The 22,492-nt window shown below is 57.3% G+C and overlaps 1 non-coding gene and 1 pseudogene across 1 annotated transcript; one reads left to right on the top strand and one right to left on the bottom strand.

The window, feature by feature from the left end:
- Window positions 1-6,984: 6,984 nt before the first annotated feature.
- Window positions 6,985-7,055, top strand: TRNAG-GCC (transfer RNA glycine (anticodon GCC)). The gene has a single exon. It is a non-coding gene; the product is annotated as a tRNA-Gly (tRNA).
- Window positions 7,056-10,119: 3,064 nt separating this feature from the next.
- The window catches only part of LOC132319254 (hydrocephalus-inducing protein homolog), a 121,355-nt pseudogene continuing 108,982 nt past the window's right edge, over window positions 10,120-22,492 (bottom strand).

The following is a 22,492-nucleotide window of genomic DNA, read 5'->3' as shown; positions in this document are numbered from 1 at the left end:
GGTGGAAAAAAACTTCCCAATGTGCCAGGATGATTAATAAAAGGCTTTTTTTAAGCCCCCAAGTCCCCGAAAAATAGGATTGTCCCTCTTCATCTCTCTTCTGAGGTCCTACCTGACACTCAGAGCACCACAGCAGCTCATAGTCAATGTGGGCAGGCAACACGGGCACAGACTGAACCCCGTGCAGATCCATCCATGTTTTGGACACCCGGGCTTGCAGCCAGCATCCCGTCCGGAGCTGCTTTTAGAGGCTCTGAGAACTTTTACAAGGAGAGAAGAGGCTAGCACCCAAGGTCCCATTAAAAACAGGACAAGAATGACCTCCCTCCACACTGGCCTCTGTAGCATCCTGCTGCTAGACAGAGTCCTAAATCCCCAAAACATGACCTAGAGGAAAGAGCAATAAAAGCCCTGGTCCGCACCATGGCAGACGCAATCCCCAAGTGATGCCAGGTGGGGATGGATATATTGATTTATGACTGCGAGAGAGGCTTCTCCTTCTGCCCGAGCAAATCTGACCGCTGCCGCCGAGCATCGAGTGAGCCCAGGGAGCGGGGTGGCACGGAGCTGTGGCACTCACCGGAGGAGCTCAGCTGGCCAGCCCTGGCCGGGACGTGAAGCTCCACCGGGCCGGGTCGCGCATCGGAGCCATCGGAGGGACCGTGACCCTCCGTCTGTCCCGCTGGGGAAGAAGCAATCTCAGCCAGCACTTCCAGGTCCTTCAGGATAACCTGCGGAGAGAGGGATGGCGCGGGGTGAGCAGGCACAGGGGCAGAGGCAGCCGGCGGGGTGAGCTTTCCTTTCCAAACCCACAGCCGGAGAGGGTGAGATGGGAAGCAAACACCAAATCCCAACACATCAAGAGAGGCGTAGGGAAAAGAGGGCTACTACCTATGAAGTTCAAAGTGGCAATTTCAAATGATTGCAGAGGGGATGGGGCAGGAAAGAGAAAAGGGGAGGAAAAAAAAAACAGTTTCTGCTCTGCAAGTCCCGAGGGAGCGTGTGAAATTAAACCTCATTTACGCAAGCAGGAGCAGGGCTTGCTTCTCCCTTTTCCCACTCTGGGGATGTCTAGGCTTTGCTTCCCCACTCCCCTTCATAACCGCAGATTTGGGACAACCTCAGCAAGAGCACGGGGATGCTCTCGGCGGCAAACATCCGCCTGCCCGCCCAGCTCGCCCCATTCCGGGCAACGTCTGAGAGCAGGCTCGGCTGCCTGCGCCCGGGACGGCGAGGCAGAGCTGCCATTCGGATTTCATAGCTCTTTCCTTCCAGAAGTCACCGAATTAGTCTATATATAGCATTTCTGGAGAAGTTATGACAGGGTGGGTTGGTTTTTTTTTGTCCTCAACCCTTCTCATGTCTCAGGCTATTTTGGGTCCCCCCTCATTCAAGTGTCCTTGGGTCTAGATATTTCATCAGCCAGCCCTGATGCCCGGAGTGTAGCCGGGCTGTGCGGAGCAGAAAGGCTGCCAAAAAGGGCCAATTGCCACATCGAACCCATCAGCATCCAGCACAGCACATCCCCGACCACCCCTTGCCCACCAGCACCGCAACCCAGGCTTTCCACATGTTCTCACAAAGGCACCTTTCTGAGGAGCTGCAGTTATACGGGAGTTTTAGCTTCTAAGCTACCAAAACAACCCCCTTACCCCGAAAAAAAGGTCAATTACATCTTTTTTTTTTTTTGATCATGCAGAACTTGAAAACATGAAAATCAGAAAGAGGAGCCCCTGGGTTTCTCTGCTGCAGATATCTTAAGCTGGTGGGGTGGTGGGTTTTTTTGTAATTAGGGCTGATTTTTAAGGCCCCAGCAGCCTTTGAGCAGGCATCAAGGTGTCCAGGCTTCAGCGCAGAGCCGGCCGTGGGGAAGCAGCCTGCCGCAGGCACCACGAGGCTCCAGCACACTTGGGAAGACCCTCTGCCTCATTGACATGATTAAGTCCCAACCCGTGACTCCCCCAGGGATGAAAAAACCATAAGATAACAACAACTTGTGCCATCAGGAGCTATGATGCTGCTGTCCCCGAAGAACATGGCACCTCCGTGACGCTGTCAGGGATGGGACCTCGTTGCCATCATGGGACGTCACTGGCACCGCCAGCCTTCAACCTCTTCCAGGGAAGCGATGCTACGGTCCTCGGCAGAGGAAAGACCTTGTTCCTCCCTCTCCGCCTGGCTTTGCGGGCTTTCAAGCACCAGTGGCTCAGATAAAGCAATGCTGATGGTTTCATTTCAAGCAGAGGATGCCCCTGAGCAGACCTCTCAATGCCCTACGTAGATTCTCTAGTGGCTCATCACGCGGCTCAGCTGAACGTGCAGCCTTCGAGCAGGGGAAGGCACTAATTTGGGTCTCAAGCTCTCACAGCTGGGGAAATAATACCCATGGAGGTTTCCAAGTCTCATTGTCTTTGGCTAAAACTGGCAAAGAGACTCAGGGCTTGGCTACTGGGGCCGGCAGGCGGGTGGGAGCCGGGACTCTTGCTCATGCTACTGATTTTGCTGAACGCAGCACGCATGCCAACACAACCAGGATGACGTATCCTACCATGCCAAGGCTGTATCAACATATGGCTGCTGTACCGCACGAACCAGCCGCCTGTGATTGCCACCCTGCTGCATTTGCTGCTGCTGCCACGATGCCCCCCTAGAGCCCCCCCACCCAGCCGAACGCTCGGGCTATCGTCCAGTGTAGCTTTCACCAGCAGCTCCCGCAGCATCAGGAAACAGAACCAAGGCCCTGGGCTGGGCAAAAATCACTCCTGCTGCTTCCCAAAGCATTTAGAGCCATGTCTTATCCCGTAAGGTCGGATCCTTGATCCAGCCTCCCAGAGCCCTGTGCTGAGCCCTATCTCTGAGATGCTGCTTGGGCTCGGGATGCTCCAGCCAGGCTGCCAGGGCAGCAGTGACGGGCACCACCGAGGGCACGGCTCGACCTCTCCAGCTTTGAAGAGGCTAAGGGGTGGCTCCCCAAGCCAGACATGTAGGTCACAGGCAGGAGGTAGAAAAAGCAGCATGGGCTGGATTTTGCAATCGGAAAACGTGGAGGAAATAAGAAGCAGGAGGGACGGGTGCACGAGCACCTGGAGGAAGAGGAGGAGGAGGAGCAGGCGGCCGCGAAGACCTGGGGTTTTCCAGCCGTGGGAAAGAGGCAGGGAGCTCCGGCTCCTGCTGCTTCTTCCCCGCATGCTCCGGAGTGGGTTCCCAGCCGGGGACGGAGGAAAGCCAGGAGCGCTTGGTATGCGCTGCACATCCCTGCGCTAAGCAAAGCTGGAGCCAGCAGCTGGCTTTGTGCGAGCGAGGAGGCTGTAAGAAAGCAATATCCTGCCATTGCCATGGCAACGGGCCGGCTGCTCCAGGAGCGAGTCGGTCCCATCCGTCAGGAGCCGAGCGGCCGTCGGACCCGACAGCGCTGGAGCACAAGGGCCAGAGCTGTTCCCAGCCGCTGGGCGAGGGCATGATCCCGACCGCCAGCCCGGAGGAGCAGCCACCAAAGATGTTTTCCCGGCCCAGAAGGGATTTCCATGAAGGTTTCCCGGTGGCGATGAGATGTAGGGCGCTGTGCCCCTGCTCCGGGTGAGCGTGGGGCTGGTTAGCGTGAATTGGAAGGAGCATCATGATGGATGGGGAGACCCGGCCGCCGTCGCGAGCTGGTCCCGGCACGGGGACGAAGGGCAGCACGGAGGAGGGTGAACTCTTTGCAGGGCCAGGGGACAAGGAGCAGGTTATCAGCACCGCAGGGGGAAAAGCAGGGGGAAAAGCAGGGGGAAAAGCAGGGGGAAAAGCAGCCCCCGAATGGCGTGTGGTGGATGGACGCACCTCCCGCGTGCAAAGCATCACCTTGATGCTCCTTGGGAGGACTTTGCCATGGGCCAGGGTCACCCCAGCGTTTTGGCCAGAGGCAGAGGAAGGGGAGGTGACCCCAAATCCGCTGCAGACCCTTGGGGAGCGAGACTTAGCACCCTGCAGCACGTGCTGACTCCCAGGACAGCCAGGCAGGCGGTGGCAGCAGCTCCTGGGGCACGCACGATGGCAGGGATAGGGCCTGAGCTCCTGAAGATGCTGTCCTTGCTGGTATTTATGGGAAAAGGTTTTTTTTAAAAGATTAAAATGCCTGCGTGCAGCAGGGAGGGGCTCACAGGCAGCCTCGGATTGTCCCAGGGCAATGAAACGGGGCTCCCAACACCAGGAACAAGGTTATTCTCGCCAGGGAGAAGAGGGGAATCCAGCTGAAGCAAGATGCCACCAAGAAGCAGAAGAGAAAGATTAAGGGTTGCAAAACACTTCTTCAAAAGGGACCAAGATCAGGGTGGCTGTGGAAAACCCCCCGGCATTACCAGGATCAGCAAGGCAGGGGGGTAGAGGAGCGACCCGGGGGGGACCAGGAAGGATGCTGTGGGGTGCTTCCTCCTGCTCCAACACAGCCCCGCGCTGCCGCAGCGCGCACCGAGGCTTCCCCAGAGGGCTTAATTTATTTTGGTTTGTTTTTTTTTTTTTGTCCTCCCTCCGAACCTCTTAGCCGTAGCCAGGGGAGGGGAGGCCAGCACGGGCAGGCACTCCCGGAGCCAAGAGCGGCCAGCAGCGAGGCTGGCCGAGCCCCAGACACACACGGTGTGAAAAGCAAACTTGCGTGTCCCCACCGCCTCCACCGGCCTTAAAGACAGAAAAAGAAAAGAAAACCCACCATTAATCTTCCCACACCAATTTAACCGGACCTCTTTTCAGGTTCCCCGGCACAGCAACTTTTATCCTCTGATCTTGCCAAGACCTTTCTTTTCCGCCCCTTTACAGCCACCAGATTTCAGCCTGTGGCCGGGAGGGGATGGGGAGCAGAGGGAAGGCAGCGGGGCTGGGGGCTTCTCCTCTCCTCCCCGGGGCAAATCCCGCCTGGATTTGCTAACACACGCTCACAGCATCAGCAAATACAGCAGGGGGTGGGGGGGTCACTTGGTAACACAGCCACAATCACCCAAAACCAAGCTACAGCCTGAAAACTCCCCGTCCTCCCGCCTGCTTTTGCAAATCCCCCATTCGTCCCCGCTGTGGGCGTGCGAGGGCCAGGCAGGAGCACGAGCACTGTCACAGCTCAGAGCACCTCTTTAAATGTGTTTAATTAGCGTAGTGGGAGCTTAACACGCATGCCACCTGATGCCAGTCGCAGGGCGGGATGCCAAGGAGGTATTTGGGGAGGGGGAGGGGGAGGGGAAGCCCGAGCCCTCTGCTTTCTTTGACGTACACCTTGCTACGGACCAAAACTACTCCTTCCCTTGCAAGCGCTTTCGAAAACCAGCCCCATGGCTTGACTCAAAAGCCTGACGGAGCCGTGAGCCTGCAGAGTCCGTGCTCGCCTCCATGGGGACCTGGATGCTCTGGCAGAGCCCTGGGGGCAACTTATTGAGCTTGGTTTTGTTAACAAGAGGGAAGTTCTAGAGAAATACCTTAATTGGGACAGAAATCAGCTGACTTCCCATGCAAGGGACATCAACATAACACTTCCAGAACTGGACTGACCGGCCCACGTGTTCAGCAAGTCAAACTTCCGCCAAGCTGCTAGCTCAAGCTAACGCAGCTTGACACCTTAAGCCACTTGCTTACTTGGCCTACGCCTCTGCCACCGTTTGGCCTGTACCTTAACCCCGCTTCCCAAAGGCCCTGCCCGCGCTGCCGGAGCCGGTTGAGCTGGGGGTGGGAGATAGAAGGGCTACACCTCTTCTCAGCTCCGTTAACACGAATTAGTACTCGACCTGCTGAGTCTAGTCCAGCTGCTGGAGACAGAGGATGGGCAGATGCCCTTAAACCACGCCTAGGGAGCTGCTGAGGAAGTTGCCCAAAGGACGTGGCTGGGTGCGATGGGGAGACACAAACATGACCCAGCCGTGTGCTGCAATGCAGGGAGGGAGCCGGGGAGCTGTGGGGCCACCAGCCTGAGTCTCGCCATCATGCTGACCCAGGAGAAGCCGCCGTTCTCCCACCACAACCCGCACAAGCCAAAAAAACCCACCCGCACCTACCTTGCCTAAGGCGATGGAGCAAGCGGCCAGGCCAATGAGTCCCCCTTTCCGGCTGTGGGGGTGCTGGGAGAGCGCGAACTCCTGCGACAGGATCTGGATCACGTGTTTGATTTGAGACATGTTGTTCTGGGCCACAAACTCTCGCACCAGCCTGAGGAGAGAAGAGGAAAGCACCCAGGGCACTGTAGGTTCTGCCTGATACAAACGCTCGGGAGCTCAGCTCCCCGCAGCCATCAGAAACGGGGATTTTCGGCCACGACAAACACCAGGGAAAGCGGTACCGAAACAGGGAACACTCGAGGAACAACCCACAAGTGAAACTAGAGCTCTCCCCTCCTCCCTGCTCACATCCAACAGCGGCTCGCTGCCCTCCTGCTGCTCCCAGCCTGCAGCCTCCTACACCATTCATGAACTCCTCGCCCGGGATGGACTCTCAAGGGCCACCTCACCTGGGCTGTGTGCTTGCAGAAAAGAAGTCACCAGGTGTTCAGTCAAACACCCTCTCCAAGAAGGCATTTATGAGGATTATTTATGCCTGACACAGCACAAGACAGCAGCAGAGAACCGCTCAGAACACACCAGGGGCTCGGTATGAATCGTTGCCTGCCAGACCCACGCCCAGCGCCAAGATTTTGGACCTTTCCAGCCACCCACGCATCGCTTCAGCTGATATTCCGTATATCGTATGTACTCTTACACAACGTGAACCTTAACAAAAAGCAGACAAGGTTTCCACATGCAATACCCCCTCCTCCCCAGAAACCTGCAGCTCGTTACCCAGAGATATTTAACATCTCAGCTGCGCTTAAATGAAGAGACCTATAACCCTGCTCCAGTCTACACAACTGCCTCAAGGTCCCCGCTTGCCCGGCCAGCCCTTCAGCCCCTGCTCTCCCTGCGGCCGAGCCACTGGCCAGCGGGGAGGCTCAGGCAGCTGTGCAGGCAGCTGTGCAGGCAGCAGCACACAGCTGGAGCATTGGTGGTTCAGTGGTAGAATTCTCGCCTGCCACACGGGAGGCCCAGGTTCGATTCCCGGCCAATACAGCACCTTTTTTCCTTGACTTCTATCCATAACGCAGACTCCTCAACCTAAATAAGGATCTTAACCTTAATCTTTGATAAAGGCACAAAAGCTTCCACTATCTAACTCTGCACAGGTTTTTTTTTAAGCGCTCTACTGAATCTCACGCTGCCCTCCCTAGACGGGTGCGCCACCCACCAGTCACCCACTTTATAATCCAGGAAAATCGTTATAGAAAATGTTTATGAACTTTTCCCCCCAAAACACCAGCTCTGTTCTCACCCCGCTCTGAGCAAAACAGCTGCCCCCTTTCTCCCTGGGGGCATCACGCAGCTGCCCCTCAGTGTCCCCACTCAGGAGACGAATTCTCCAACAGCTACAGCCCAACCTACTCTCACCAACTGCTGATTTAGGGCAAAAGCTCCGATCTCCAGTCCCACCCCGGCAGCAGGCTCCAGCAGGAGGAACACACCGAGCTCGAGCAGCACGGACTGACGGGGTGACCCTTCTACCGCCTGGATTTAACGAACGGAGCTTTGTTTGAACAGGAATAACTTCACAGGCTTCCTTCAAGAGTTTAAAGGGCTCAAGATTTAAATAACGAGGCAAAAGGCACCCAACAGCAACGTGCAGCATCGGAGAGTCTGCAGGCAGCAAAAGCTGCTCCCGCGTTATCAGCCAGAGGACAAGGAGGTACCTGAGCTGAGAGGCAGCAAGTCCCTCCTCGCTCGATGCCGTAGACGTGGGAGAGACGGTGCTGGTGGTGTTCTGTGATGAGTTTAAGGTGATCTAAATCTGCACCTCTGCAAAAAGGGTCGGCCCTTGCCTTTCTCCCCCTTATGCCCTTCCCAAACTGGGTTTACCAGCTTGATCAGTTGAACTGGCTCATCCCAGAATCAGACTTTGGTTGGCGTAAGCCAAGCACGAAACCCTAATCCTGGGGCAAAATAGGTCGGAGCAGAGCTGCTTGGATAAGGAGCATCACCCCGCACAGCAGCAAAGGGGCAGTTACTGAAGCATCCCTGTGGCTACAGCTGGGAGGACAGGGCAGCACGTCCACCAGAACCCACCTTTAAGAAACTGTTCCCGGGAAAAAAAGAGAAAATGAGCAGAAGATAAACATGTTGAACAGAAAAAGGGGCTGGATGCAGCGGCTTTGTACCTGAGTAAACACTCACCCCATCCCAAGAAGCATTTTTCTCTGCTGCCCAGGTACACCCTCCACGTTTGAGGCGCACAGTTCCCACCCCCCATCCCTCCCACGTCCCCCACTGAAACCTGAGCAGAGCAGCTCCATCCCCGCGTCACGGGCTGCTCCCCTCGCAGGTTCACCACAGCCGCAGGTTCACCACAGCTGCACCTCCTACCCGAAATCCACCCTCCAGCTCGGATCGTGGCTCCCAGCCCTGCACTGGGCTGTCCCCCGAGGAGATGCTTCGGATCTCCTCCGTGAGCAATCAGGCAGTGCCTGGGGAGGACACAGCCCTTCCCAGGCAAAGCTGTGGACCAGAGCAGCGCAGAGCCCCCAGACCAACGCAGCCAGAGCGAGAAGACGTGCAGAGAACGCGTACGGGCAATGGTAGAGGAGGCACGGCCGTGCCAGCGGATGCCTGCAGACTGGGATGCTCTGAAAGGAAGGCCCAAGCTCTGCCAAAACAGCAGCGAAGTAAAGGCGACACCCAAAAGCCGGGGGCGACAGCAGGCGCGTCCCACCTCTGCAGACGGATTGAGCGCGGGACAAGCTCGGGCGAGACCTCGGGGAGAGGCGGGACAGCAGCACGAGGTGATGAACCCAGGCTGACGCAAGACGGGCGCCCCAGCGCCAGCCTGCCGCGCCCGCTGCGGCTCCTGCCCGCTGCCTGGTGGGACCCTCGCGTCCCCCGGCCAGGGCTGGGCACAGAGGCGGCCACCTCCGCGAGCGTCGCAGGAGAGCGAGTACCGTGTTCCCGATGAGTTTCTGACTCGTCACGCTACTCGCGTGCTTATTTTGCGCAGCGCCGTGCGCTGGGGACCCACCGTCACGCCGGGCTTTCTTCGAGGGGCTCACGGGCACGACTCCTGCCCTGGGACACGCGCCCCGAGCCGGGGGGTCCCCGCTTGCGCCCAGAAGCTGCCGGGCTCGGAGACAAACCTCAGCGACCGGCGGTACGGGGCTGGGAGGCGCCGAGCTCTGCGGGAGAGCCCCTCCCGCCCGGGCACCGCCCTGGGCACTGTCCCCCGACGGGGTCACCCTGTCACCGGAGCCCCTTCCCCGGGCCCGCAGCCCCCCAGGGCTGCAGCCCCCCGGGGTGACCCCTTCCCCCGGGTGCCCCCGGGGCAAACCCTTCTACCGGACCCCCCCAGTTCCCCCTGGGGTGACCCCTTCCCCCGGAACCCCCCAGTTCCCCCTCCCGCGGGCCCTCCGGCTCTCTGCGGGGTGCCCCCCTCCCCCGAAGCCCCCAGCTCCCACCGGGGAGCCGGGCCGGTCCCCTCCCGCCCCAGACCCACGGCTGCACGGCGGGACCCCCGCCCGCCCCCCACCATCCCGTGCCGGCTCCCACCACCCCGGGGCCGCAGGCGGCCCCAAGACCCCCTCCAGCCCTCCCCGGGCCGCCGGGCCGGCCTCCACCCCGCCGGGCCCCGGGGCAGCCCGGAGCGGCACCGCCCCGCTCCCCTCCCGGTTCCCGGCAGCCCCCGCCGCTCACTTCTCCACCTCGAGGGCCGCCACCTTCCTCTGCTCGTAGCGCGTGGCGTTCAGCGCCCGCACCACGCCGGGCGACAGCGGCGCCACGTCCCGCCCGGCGATCACCGATCACGGCCCCGCCGGGCCCCGCACCCGCCGCCGCCGCCATCGGCGGCCACGTGACCCCGCGCCGCCGGCCCGCCCACGTGACCCCGCCGTCGCGCTCCGCAGCGCCCCCGCGCGGCGCGGAGGCCGCCGGCTGCGCCCCACCCCGCCGCTAGGGGCGCCCTGCCGCGGATCGGGCCCTTCCCCTCGCCTCAGCACGGGCTGGATGGGACGCGCTGCTGGGTTTATGCCAAAGAGACCTTTAATTACCCCCGCAGTTAACTAAGGAGCTTGTCCCAGGGACCATAGAGGGGCACGAGTCACGGGGGAGGGGGCAGACCCCGGAGGTAGTACACCCAGGAGACCCCCGGCCCCTGACCGCCGGCAGCCCCGGGGCAGGAGACCACCATCCTGGTGGCGACGGGGGCCGGGGCACCCTGGAAGGCGACGGTGATGAGGGCAGTCTTCTTGGAGCGCCAGCTCTCGGGGCCCCTGAGGGTGAAGGCCGGGTGCTCCACCCTGTACTGGAAGGCCGTGGGCTGGAGGAAGACGTTTCTGAAGGGGATGGAGGTGGTGCCGCCGGCCTTGACGGGGAAGGGGCCCTGGGGCTTGGGCGGGAGGGCGAGGCCGAAGAGGGGGATGCTGTACTCCCCCCCGAGCCCGAGCCGGGAGGAGAGCCGCAGCGTGGCCCTGACTTCGCCCAGCTGGCAGGGCTCGTAGGTCACCTCCACGCTCACCGCCGAGCCCCCGGGGCTGGCGGGGGCCACGCTGATGGTTCTCTCTGTCTGGAAGTCGGGGCAGTCGGTCTGCGCAGGGGAGAGAAGAGACGGGGTGGCGGGTCACAAAAGCAGAGCCGGCACCTCGGGGAGAAAGCGATGGTCCCCCGCCATCACGCAGGCCGGGGTCCCTCTCCCCTGCCTGTCACTGCAGCTGTCCCACCCACACCATACCCCTGGTGAGCACCCACGATCAACGGCCACGAGGACTGTCCAAACCTGCCGAGCAGGGACAACCCTGCACCCAAACCCCAAGAGACCCTTCTGCCAGAGCTGGGGTTTAAGGTGGAAGTCCAGACCCCACAGAACCTGCAAGAGCGGCTCCAACAAGGGCAGCAGAGAGGGGTCTGCGAGTGAGGACAGTCCAGCTAGAGACAGATCCAGTGTCGGTGGGAAGACCCCCGGGCTCACGTGGCCGCCCTGGCTACGCCAGGGCAGGATCCCTCCACAGAGAGGGCTGATGCTGGCCAGATGAGCTGCCTCCCCCCAAAAGAGCCCAGGGAAAGCTGCGGTCACCTGGAGGAGGTAGTCTGTCTTCTGTCGGGCGTAATTCGTGATTTTGGTGGTGATGGTCTGACTAGAGCCCAGGGTGGTGCGGAAGTAGAGGGGCTTCTCCGTCCTGCTCGTGGTGGCTTTCAGATGCAGGTTGTAGTAGAAAGAGCCCAAATCGCTGCTCTGGAGCACCAGGCGCCCGCTGCTCTCGCCTATTTTCATGGGCTGGTACTCAAAGACAAGGTCAGCCTGGGAGGGATGAAGGGAAAAGCCACTGGGTCAGGCAGAGATGGGGAAGGCAGGGCCCAGGATGGGGGAAATCGGTCCCTGGTGGGCTCACGCAGTGCTGGAAGGCAGCCCAGCACCCTCCCTCGCTCCAACTCCTTCTCTCTGGGTCAGAGCCCTGCTGCATGTGGGGGACAGCTCACTTGGGGGACAGTGCCCAACATCTGAGTGCCCTCCAGCACTACCCCAGAAGCTTCCCACCCTAAAATGCCCCTATACTCCCCCAGGTCACACAACGCCTCCTGTCAATCCAGGCTGCAAACACCCTGCCAGTGGGGTGAGGCATGCCCTGCAGCCACTCCAAACTGAAAATACCCACGCTAAGTAAGGAGCACGTGGCACAAGGACCTGCCACGTGAGGCCTGATGGGAGCATATCACAAGGGGCAGCATGGCAGACTCCACCAACACAGGGCGATTCCCGCTAGGGATATTCTCACACACTGCTTCACCTCCAGATTACTAGCAGGTTGGAGCTGTCACCCTTGGAAAGAAGCCCCAGATGGTTCATGTAGGGCAGAGCACCCACTCCCAGAAAGGCTGCAGGAAGAGGAGAGCGTACAGGACGAGCTTTGCTCCTACCTCCGACTGTGCAGGAACAGTGAAATGTGGGGGAACGTTGACATCGGGCACTTTGCAATCTGTGGCAAACGTCACCGGGACAGGCAGAGGGTTCTCCACTTTGACGGTGGAAGACACTCTCTGCCGAACAGTGGCGGTCATTTCAACAGTGCTGAGGGGTCCCGAAGCGGTGGCCTTGAAAGTCACCGTGTAGAACAAGTACTCTTTGGTCACCTCGTTGAGGAAGGTCACCTGAATGAGAGAAAAAGGGAAGCACTATATAAAAATATACCAGCTGTGCTAAGCCAGCCCAAAGAACCCCCCAAGCTCAGCACCCTACTTCCAAGAACGGTGCTAAGCAGCCACCCAGGAAGAGTGCCAGACTGGGGAAAGCACGTGTGGTATTTCCACTCTGGAGTCTCCTGATTGCCTATTGCTTCCAGCTCACCAATGGCCTGACCCACCTGTGCTCCGCAGCCCCCACTGGGACCCTCGCAGAGACTGACACGTGAGTGGGGCACGTGGAGAGGTGCCTGCTGTTCAGTACCCACCCAGGACACCTACAAGCCCACCAGTGGGCACGTGGAGGTATGAAAACAGGCACGTAGCTTCTCAGTGAGCAAACAGCTCCTTGAAGGGCTCCACAGTCTGGTGTCCACACTTACCGTTGCGTTAAAGACTCCTTCCTTGTAGGAGAGGAACGTGAGCTTGTAGTCCTTTTTGGCAGAGCCTGGCACGACAATGTAGTCCAGCCCCTGCAGCACAGAACTGCTTTCCAGGTTTTCCGGTTTGAGTATGTCCACTACCACGAGGAACCTGTGGGTGAGAAGAATGCAGTGAAGCTCAACGGGAAGGACTCCCATAGGATACCCATCGTGGGGGGGCACAACACAGCTCCTCACACCCTCAATGCCTCAGGCAGAGGGAGCCAGCTCTCATCCCCTCGGAGGAAAACCCTCCAGGATGGGTCTGCATACGCAGAACGTGGGTAGGGTGATCCCAGACACCTATGGCCAGAAATGGGCCAAGGAGAGTAAAAAGCTTGCAGGAAGGACCTTCCGGGCAGTGGGAAGCCCTTCCTTGCGCTGCTGCAGGGATTGCTGATGGGACGAGACTTCCTGGGCCGGACTCACCTCTGCGGTCTGTTCAGCCAGTTGGAAACAGGGATGAGCTCAGTGTAGGAAGTCCGACATGGTACCTGCCGGAAAATGGTCCCTGAACACTTTGGGGCCTCAGCAGTCCCTTGCAAGAGGTAGTACAAGCCTGTCCCATCCGGCAATGGGAAGAAGATGGAGCCCTAGAGACAAGAAATAGGATAAGTGAGCTCTCCTGCTCTCTGTCTGGACGAGTTACTGGCTCGCGAGCACACCTGGCCAGTCCCATGTCTCAGGCTGTCATTTGAGCAGCTTTGAGCAGGTCCAGCTGGCAGAGCTGTGACCGCAGCCCTGTGTCCCACGCAGGTGGAGATGGCAGTGTCATACCCGCTCGGGCTGGCACAGCCACGGGACACAGAGGCAACACGTCTGGGCAAGGCAAGGAAGCACCAGCCCTGCAGCAGAGCTGGTCTGACCGTCCTAGCACCCTTTTACTTGCCTTACTAACGTGGGCACGTCAGCTGCCAGCCCTGTGCTTGTGCAGGGACAGCCGTGGTAAGGGGGTGGCAGTCCCTACTAAGCTTGACTGCCCCGGCAGTGCTGGGATTAGCCCCAGCATTACTGCCAGGAGAGCAGCCTGTAAGCTAACACAGCAGGGTCCCACCAGCCAGGGTGGGCCACGAGAAGCTCATAACCAGTACTCATCGGGTGCCAATGGGTCACAGCCACCTGCCTGCAGCACCTCCTCTGCCTCCAGAGCAGCAGGAAGAGTCCTGCAGTTTTCAGCAAGGCTGTACATTAAAAAGATACTGAGCCTATGCAACCCTACAGGGCACAGATCTGCTCCGCACCCTGGAGATTGAGCCCAGAAGTCTCTGGCCTCCACTCTTGCGCTGGCCTAAATTCTGGTGTGGTGTAAGATCAGCTAGAGGGGGCCAAGGGGCAGGTGTCTGACACCCACCTCCAGCACCCCGGAGCCGTTCGGAATTGACCCCCTTGATTTAAGAGCTTGTCCCTGGTGCATCTCAGAAATAGTGCTCACGGAAACAGAGGGGCCAGTCACCATACCTGCCCAGCCTGAGACCTGCAGGAAGGGCTGTTTCCAAAGCTCCCACATCACCAAAGGTGACGTCAAGAGAGATGTCTGTGTCGTTTCCCACCCGACTGCTCATGGTGAGGGGGGGCACTGAGAAATGGCAGGGCAGCTTCGCCCCTCTCGTTCCCTGCATGCTGCAAAAGGACCCCAGCAGGGCAGTGCTGGCAGAAGCAGTCGCGCCCAGGGCTTGGGGAGCCTGTGCAGCCCACAGGGCTGAGCATGGGGGGGGTCTCCGAGCCCCCCTGGGCTGCACAGGCAGGGACCAGGAGCTGCACAGAACGAACTTCATTTCCTGGACCTTCAGACAACCTGGTTTTTCAGGTTAGCTGCTCCAACACATTTAATGGTCAGTCCAGAATTCCCACCTGCAGTTTCCTTACACCTGGCCTCTAGCCACCAAGAAATCCAGCTTCCAACATGGGATCACAGGATAATTTCAGCTTGGAGGGGACCTCTGAAGGTCATCTTGTCCAACCCTCCTGCCCAAAGCTGGGTGAGCTTTGGTGAGCTGGGTGAGCTATGAGGGTCATGAGTGTCAGCGTGCTGGCACAGCTCACATACCTGATGGTGCTTCTTCTCAGAGCTCATGGTTAGGGGTTGGTAAGTGATCTTGTAGGGCTTGTTTTGTGGATTGGCCTCTAGATGGAAAAATTCAGGCCCCTTCCAGTGTTCCCCCTCAATGACAGGTTGCACGGTCCAGGCCTCATTGCTTGGGTTGGACAGGAGGATGGTCTGGCTGTGCTCCTGGCGCACGTCGCATGCGAAAATCAGTGTCTGCAACAGAGGAGCACAGAGGCTGCTTGGTCATACCGAGGAATCCTTTCCACTCGGACTCTGACTAGCTCTACGCACAGGGAGCAGCTTTTCCTCGTCGTACGCAAAATTTCCGTTTCAGCCATAGATTTTGGTGTAAACCAAATTGTCGGTTCTTAGAGAGGGAGAGGAAGGGGTGTTTTGCATGCTGGGTGAAGGGGGATGCCGCCTCCCAAGGAGGGGAGAAAGAAAATGGGGAGTCCTGGAAGGAAATCTCTCCTGTGCAAGGGCAAGACCTGCAGCCGAACAGCGCCTTCGTGGGCAGGCTGGAGAGCAGCTCCGGGCTCTCTTTTGGGAGCAAGAGCCAACACCCCACAGCTGCACCCTCCTGCGATGCCCGTGAGGGCCAGGAGTCCTCCAACGCTGCATCCCTGTGCCCTAGGAGCTGGATGCAGACGCCTTGCCCACTCCTAGCGCTGAATGCCCTCCCCAGTCCCGACAGGGAGGAAAAGTGTGGCTGCGGGTGCAATACTGGGAGTACAGCTGGGCAGCTCTGTGGGGAGGGTCTCAGAAGAGCCCTGCAGGGTGTCCCTGCAGCAAGGGTGCTGCAATGCAGAGCCAGGACAGCTGAGGTGCTCGCTGGAGGAGCAGCACCGTTAACAGGGGAGGAAGGCAATTACAGGGCTCAGAAATTTTGGGAATCCTGCCCAACGGTTTTTTCAGGTCTCTGGGATACCCAGGCAGGATGACAGGCAGGAGCGAGTCTAGGCACGTAAATATCCTCCAGTCCCTGCCCTGGGAGAGATGTGGTGCAAACGGTGGTGCAAGGAGAGGACCCATCCTGTCTCTGCTCCAGTTACCTCTTTGGTCACAGGGGTCTCCATGCAGCATCCTGCCAGCGTAAGCCGGAGCGGCTCACTGCCCTGGATGAAGCACTTCAGGTCCTCGTACTGGATAGCGTGGCTCAGCTTAGAGGGGTGGAAGGTCACAACGAAGGGGACATCCATTCCTGGGGAGATGTAACCCTTGGCGGGGCTGATGGAGAAATCTGGCTTGAAGCTCGCGATGTCCCACTTAAACCTTGACAAGGAAAGCACAAGGACAGGAAGGAAGGATTAGCAATGGGGAGGCTGCGAACGCAACGTGCCGTTTCTAATCCTCTTGTGGGCTTTTCCACCAGATTTCAGGCATGACGCTGAGCCACCTGGCAATAAGGCTTCAGGCTGGCCAGGACTCAGCTGCACCCATCTGTAAACAAGGTTTTGGTTGTATCCCTTGCTAACTTCCAGGGCCTGACGGCACAGCCTTGGCTGCCCAACTCTCCACTGGGACGGAAAAGCAGAGGGGAACTATCTGGGCAAGCTACAGCTCCATCCAGCCCTCATCCAAGCTCTCAGCCCTCAGAGAGAACAGGGTTTTGCATTACTTGACTCCTATGTCGCCCGTGTTCTGCATGATGATGCGCCGGGACGTGTAGCTCTGCTGCACCACCGCTCCAAAGCTGAGGTGTTCCTGGTCCAAGCTCACATGGATGCCCTGGCAGGAGCCCCGCACCATGAAGAGGGAGCGCACCAGGCCATTGCACTCCATCGTCACTTCTTCGGTGAATGGCTGGATGCAGCGTTTTGGGGAGAAGGTCACCTCCACTTTACAGGTGTCTCCTTTGGGCTTCAGACTTAGTTCGGTGGTGGGGTTCAAGCACAGAACCTGCCCAAAGAAATGAGTGGAGACTACTACTACAATTGTAACTACCAGCTCCTGCCCAGAGCAGCTCATAGCTACCAGCAGGCACACCAAAGTGCTCTCCAAGTGAAGGAAGGAGCCTTACCCCAGCTTCTTGGAGCTCTGGCATGGTGGACATGAAACGGAGCTTAAAAGTAAGAGGGGCAGCACTTGTTTGCTATGGTGACCATCTTCTTCACCGTCTGTCCGATGGAGAGGGCTCCCAGCTTCACCACCTTTCCTCGTGGTTCCACAACATCAACCTGAGGCAGGAGGGATTAATATAAAGTGAAGGGAAAGAAGGAGAAAAGGTTTTCTGCCACCCTCATGGCAGAAAACCAAAACATGGTAGGCTGGGGAAGAGATGAAGAAAATGAGAGAGAAAGCCATGCTGGCTGCCTGCCACCTGGAGTTTTAGGGTTTGGATTTCATCTCACCTTCATTTTCATGCCCCTTCCTCGGACCTCAACAGTCTGCTGGCAAAGACCATTGATTGCAAAAGGGATGAGCTCATGGTAAGACGCAACTTCTCTGGGATAGAAAGTGATGGGCACCTCCACTGTCCCTCCTGGGTGTAGGACGTGCCCTGGGAAGTCCACCTCCAGGTACGCGGTGTTGGTGAACAAGCAGTTCAAACTGGCAGAAAGCACAGCAAAGAGGAGCAGAGGTGTCACAAGGCTGTGTGTGCTCAGACAACATCATCAGGGCTACTTGGGGCTCTCCTTTCTCCTCCCCCTGCATCTTCAGGATTTCACCCACAGTGGTCATGAGGACATGGAGCAGGCATGCGCTAAGCAAGGGTTGAAGGAGTGTGCAGAGAAGGCCTACCTCATATCCCTGTCTGCCTTGTTTGTGATGACAAGGGTCCGCTGGGCAGGTGGCATCCCAGCATGGTAGATGAAGCAGGCTCCAAAGTCGAGTCTGCTGGTGGAGAAGTGGACAGCGGGCACTACCACAGTGGCCAGGAACACGCAGGTAAACGTGGGACCCTTGCTGATCTGGCAGGGCAAAAGACAGCATGAGCCAGGTGAAGAGGTGGGAATTACAACCCCAAACACCAGAGATGGCTGAGGAAGAGGATGGGGGACAGCTGGCTGCAGTGACAATAAGGAAAAGCAAGTACCAAAGGACCCCAGAATAGAAAGAGAAGGCGGAATGCTTGGGCTAAGAGGGAAAGGGTTTTTGAAGAGTCATGGCCCTGCTTTGTGCAGCCATGTGCTGGCAAGACCGTTCTGAGCTGTGGGACCCGACTCAGGAGGGGCCTGGCAAGGAGAAACAGCTCCATCCCCGCGCACATCTAGAGCCCCTCCAAATTAGGGGCAGAGAGGGCCTGGGGCATACGTCCTGCCACAAAAGCACCTCCCACAGTAGTCCTGGATAAGCACTTAAGTATTAAAATATTCCATTCAGAAGCTGTCAGGCTCTTTATTGCAGCAGCAGGAGCCTCTCTGCCTCGTTCAGGCTCTTCAGTGACGGAGCTCACCCCCAGCCCTGGCCTCCTGTTGCCAAGCTGCTGCGTAGGGAAGGCGAAGGTCCCGTATTAAATACTGGTGCCTCACCTGCAGCGTCAGCTCTACATCCTTTAAAGAGCACATCTTCTGTGGGTGAAACACCAGCTGGGTCTCTGCTTTCCCCTCCGCCTGCACGGTGCCCGTCTGAGGGGTGATGGCAAGGACCTGCTTACGGGCTGGGGGGCCGCTCAGCTCCCACGAGAAGGCGAAGCTGACCTTGCCGTTATTGTGGATGCTGAAGATGCGCTTGATGTTCTCGTTTAGCTGTACCTGCGGGGAGAAGACGGTGAGGACTAGGGCTTGGAGCACATGCAAAGCGCTGGCTGGCCCAGCAAGCGCTCCTTCATCTTTCACATTCAGCTAATGACCTGTCTGAAAGACCAATCTCCCTCCCTCTAGAGACCCACAGATGGAGAAAAAACGTTCCCTCTTAGTCAAACATATCTGCAAAGCTCCTGGTTAAGGCTGAATCTTGCAGGGCTTTGTGGGGCAAATGGTTCAGGGAACCAGCGCTGCTCACCTCCTTGAGATCAATGACGTTGACCTCCTGTGCGCTGAGCTCAGTGACACAGCCGTCGCCGTCCTCACAACGGACAGACGCGTTCACGCTGTAGCCGGTGGCCTTGATATTCAAGGAGAGGGGCTGGGTCTTCCTCTTGACATTGCACTTGAGGTTGAAGACCACCTCTCCTTCTAGTGTTGGTGTGAAGATGACTGTAATGGGAAGCCTGGGGAGAAAAGATCCTTTTTGCTCCATTCACTGCCTCTTTGCTTTCTTGGCCCCACATTGCCTGCTCTGGGAGGGCAGGCTGTGCAATGGCTGTGGTGAGACCCCAGGCCTGGGAGAAACCAGGAGCAGCACTCTGCCCTCCCAGGGCCTTCCGCTATGGAGCGAGCCCTGGTGACAACTGTTTAGGGTATGATGATCCCATGCAATGAAACGGCAGAGGATACAACGACAAGGCAGCAAACCCTGAGCTAACGCTGACCTTACTGCCCTGCCCATGTGCTACAAGGCAGCATTGGGTTAAGACCCCACTTCTGTCCCACACACAGAGGAGGGCACTCCTAGAGACCCCCAATCTCTCTGATCTATACGACAAGGATAACAGCCTCTTTGCAAAGAGGAATCACCCAGCTCCCGTGACAGCTGTGCAACGCGGGTGCCACCAAACTGCCTCTTTGTAATTTCTGTGGATAATTTCTGGGTACATGATCAAACACAACCAAACTACAGAGACTGAAGAAATTACCACCTCTCAGGTGAGCCACAGTAACTGATACAGGATGTTCTCTTATCTTACACCCTGTGGCGAGCCAAAATTCAGCATCTTTTAAGCCACAGCAAAACTGCCTGGAGCTAACGCGTTCTCCTTACACCCAGGCAGGCTATGAGTGGGCACAGGGACATTTGTGGTGGATCAGCAGATGAGCTGGTGACCTGCTTGAATTCATGATCATGTCTGATCACAAGTCACAGCTGCAGTTTACAACAAAAGACCATCCATTTTCTGACAGGTGATCCTGCAAAACACAGCTAGCTGTGTAAGCCTGTTGCTGTCCCCCAGGATGGGCTTATATGCTGCTTGTGTGCTTTGCTGCTCTTGGTCGCTTTGCCCAGACCACGCGTGGTGGACTCTGTCACTAAAGGAACACAGAGGAGAGAGGAGACCTTGCACACTTAAGGCTGCTAGCCCAGGGGAATCACAGAGTTAAAACCTCCAAACATGCTTTTGTCATCAAAACTAGAAGATCCAAAGCCTGAACTTCTCCAGGAAGGGGGCCTAGAAGACCGGGGTAACCCCGGCACAGCCACTCTATGGAGAAACCTGAAGTTTCATGGTGTCCCCATTGGGAAGGAACAAAACAAGGCAGACGTATGCTATGGCCAAGAGTCACCTGGTGAATGTGGAGGGGAGAGCGTCTCAAAAGCAAAATGATGGTGCTGCATTTGGCACATGAGAGAGGGAATCTGACCTGTGAGCCCTATTACCTTGAAAGAGGAGCGATGGAGCCTTTCAGGGGCTCTATTTTCACGGAGGTGTTGCATCCCTCTGAGAAGAGAGAGCTTTCTCTGAAAGCAAAGCTGAAGGCTTCCTTCTCACTGTTGATCATATAGACAGTCTGGCGTACCTCGTGCCCTGGGGAGACGACAAAGCAGCTGCTGAAAACCTTTTGTTCCTCTGGCCACCAGACCACCACTGCCCACTGTGCTCCTGCCTGCCGGCTCAGCCCAGCAGGCAATCTGCAGTGAGAAGCACTGCCTGCAGCATGGCACGCTCAGGATGCCAACATGGAAACGTACTTCTGACCCCCTGGGCTCCCCCGCATCACCCCCAAATCCCCTCTTGGAAACAGCCCCAACTACATGCCGTATCCCTGACACATGCCTTCCTCCCTTCCCCTTCCTCTCCCTCGTAACACTTGGGTGCCAGGAGCTGGATGCTCTGCTCACAAGTGCCTGTTTCCATTTCCACCTTCCTCGTGGGAGCCTGCTGGAATAACGGGACTGCTGGGCCCCTGGAGAGGTACGCTTCTGAGCACGTAAGCTATAATCATGGTGCTCACCGATTAACAGCAAGTGGAAGTTCAGGTGGGATCTGTCCAGAGTCACGAGCGGGTCGGTGGTGTTGCCCACCAACAGGAACGGGACCGAAATGCTTTGCTCAGGGATTGTAAAGACCCAGAATGATTCTGTGATGTCCAGGTGCCGGGGGACGAATTCAAACTTGATCTGGGGGAGAAAGAGGCAAATGAAGGAAAGTTGCTGACCCTGGCTGGGTAAGAGGAGTGGGGTGCAGTCTATACCACCAAGAAATCCCCCAAACCTCCACCTTATGTTGCTGTGAGCTCAGAGATAGGCTATTGTGCCACTTACAGCCCAAAAGCATGGCAGATGCGGGGTACAGGGTGAGGACAGGTTCATCTGCCAGCTCAGTTACATTGCAGTCAAAAGTTTCTTCGTGGTCTTGGCAAGCTCACAGAGACATGGGATGCCCACTAAGTGTAGATATAGCCGGTGTTAAATTGGCATACACGTGTACCGGATCTACTTTCTTAATTTTCTGCACCCACCTCTGCTTTCTTCCCCGGCTGGATCTGACCTCTCTCTGTGAGGCAGAAGAAAGCCACCTGCTCTGGTGGGGCTTCAGGGTCTTGGCAAGTCCACTGGAAGGAATACATGGAACTGGTTGGGTTCATAACCCTGATGGTCCTAGGCACACAAAGCAAAAAAAAGGACTACTAAGGTCGTGTTGGGATGTCAATGACTCTGTCCTGTAGCAGACATCAGGCACTGCCAATCCTGCACACCATCTGGAAGGGGTTATTTGGTACAGGGGAACGACGTTGGGAGCACAAACATTTCACCTGCTTTCTAGGGGCCCTGTTTGTCTCTCAGGTGGCTAAAAATTAATGGCTATCAACAAAGAAATTAGCAAAGAAATTAGCCAAAACCTCTTGCATATTAAAACAGTGAGATCAAGTGAAAGTGGTAAAATGAAGTCCAGCAAGACTCCTTTAGAAGATAGTACTCTCTGTTGTGGTTGCAGCCTTCGCTGACCCTGTGTAACTGGTATCTCAGAGGTGCAAGAATGTCCCAAGGATGCTCTTCAAAGGGACAAAGGTTGTACTGGCCACATGACATGGGCTGGGGATACGTGGTCCTCCCAGACTGACCCATACCTTACTGAAGACAGAGAACAAAAAATTGGCCAGTTGGTCTTCAGTGACCAGCTTGTTCCAGCCCCAAAACAGACTGGTGGCCAAGTCTCACCAGATCACAGACAAGGTACCTCGGGGCTTGGAAGAGTAGCTAGAGAGGTCTCTGGTTAAGGAGGGTGACTAGGAGACCACAAACAGGGGAAACCATGCCCACACCTACCTGCTGTTCCTGCCGCGCACTCCAATTGCCGCAAACTCAATCACTTTTGTGTTGAGATCGAACGTTGCCCCTTTTGGTCCCTGCAACTCTGGGTTGCGCCTTTTTGCAGTGATGTAGTCAGAGTCTTCCAGTTCAAAGTGGCAGTTTGGCATCAAGCTTCTCCCCTTCACAACCACCTCTGGGCACTTCTGATTTGGCTTCAGGTTAGGAATACTAGGAAGAAAGGGACTGGTATTAGCCAAACTTCTGGACGGCAGCTGCTTGTCTGTCTCCTTGTACAGCACAGAGCGCTGCATCCTCTCTCCGTGCAAACGTTGCTCAGCAAATCAAACAGAATTGCACTCCCTGCCATGGAGGCAGCAGAGGTGAAATGGCAGAAGCATGACCAGTTATGTGTCTAGAGACCAACCGCAGCACACAAGTTTCTATGTAGGTAAGGAGGCCGTGCTTGTCTGATAAGGAAGCGTAGCTAAGGACTAGCTGGCCCCTTGACAGCCTTTCTGGATCTCTCGTTCCAGATT

This window comes from Gavia stellata, chromosome 26 (genome assembly GCF_030936135.1).
Source record: "Gavia stellata isolate bGavSte3 chromosome 26, bGavSte3.hap2, whole genome shotgun sequence".
NCBI classification, from domain to species: Eukaryota; Metazoa; Chordata; class Aves; order Gaviiformes; family Gaviidae; genus Gavia; species Gavia stellata.
This window is presented reverse-complemented; position numbering and strand designations above follow the sequence as displayed.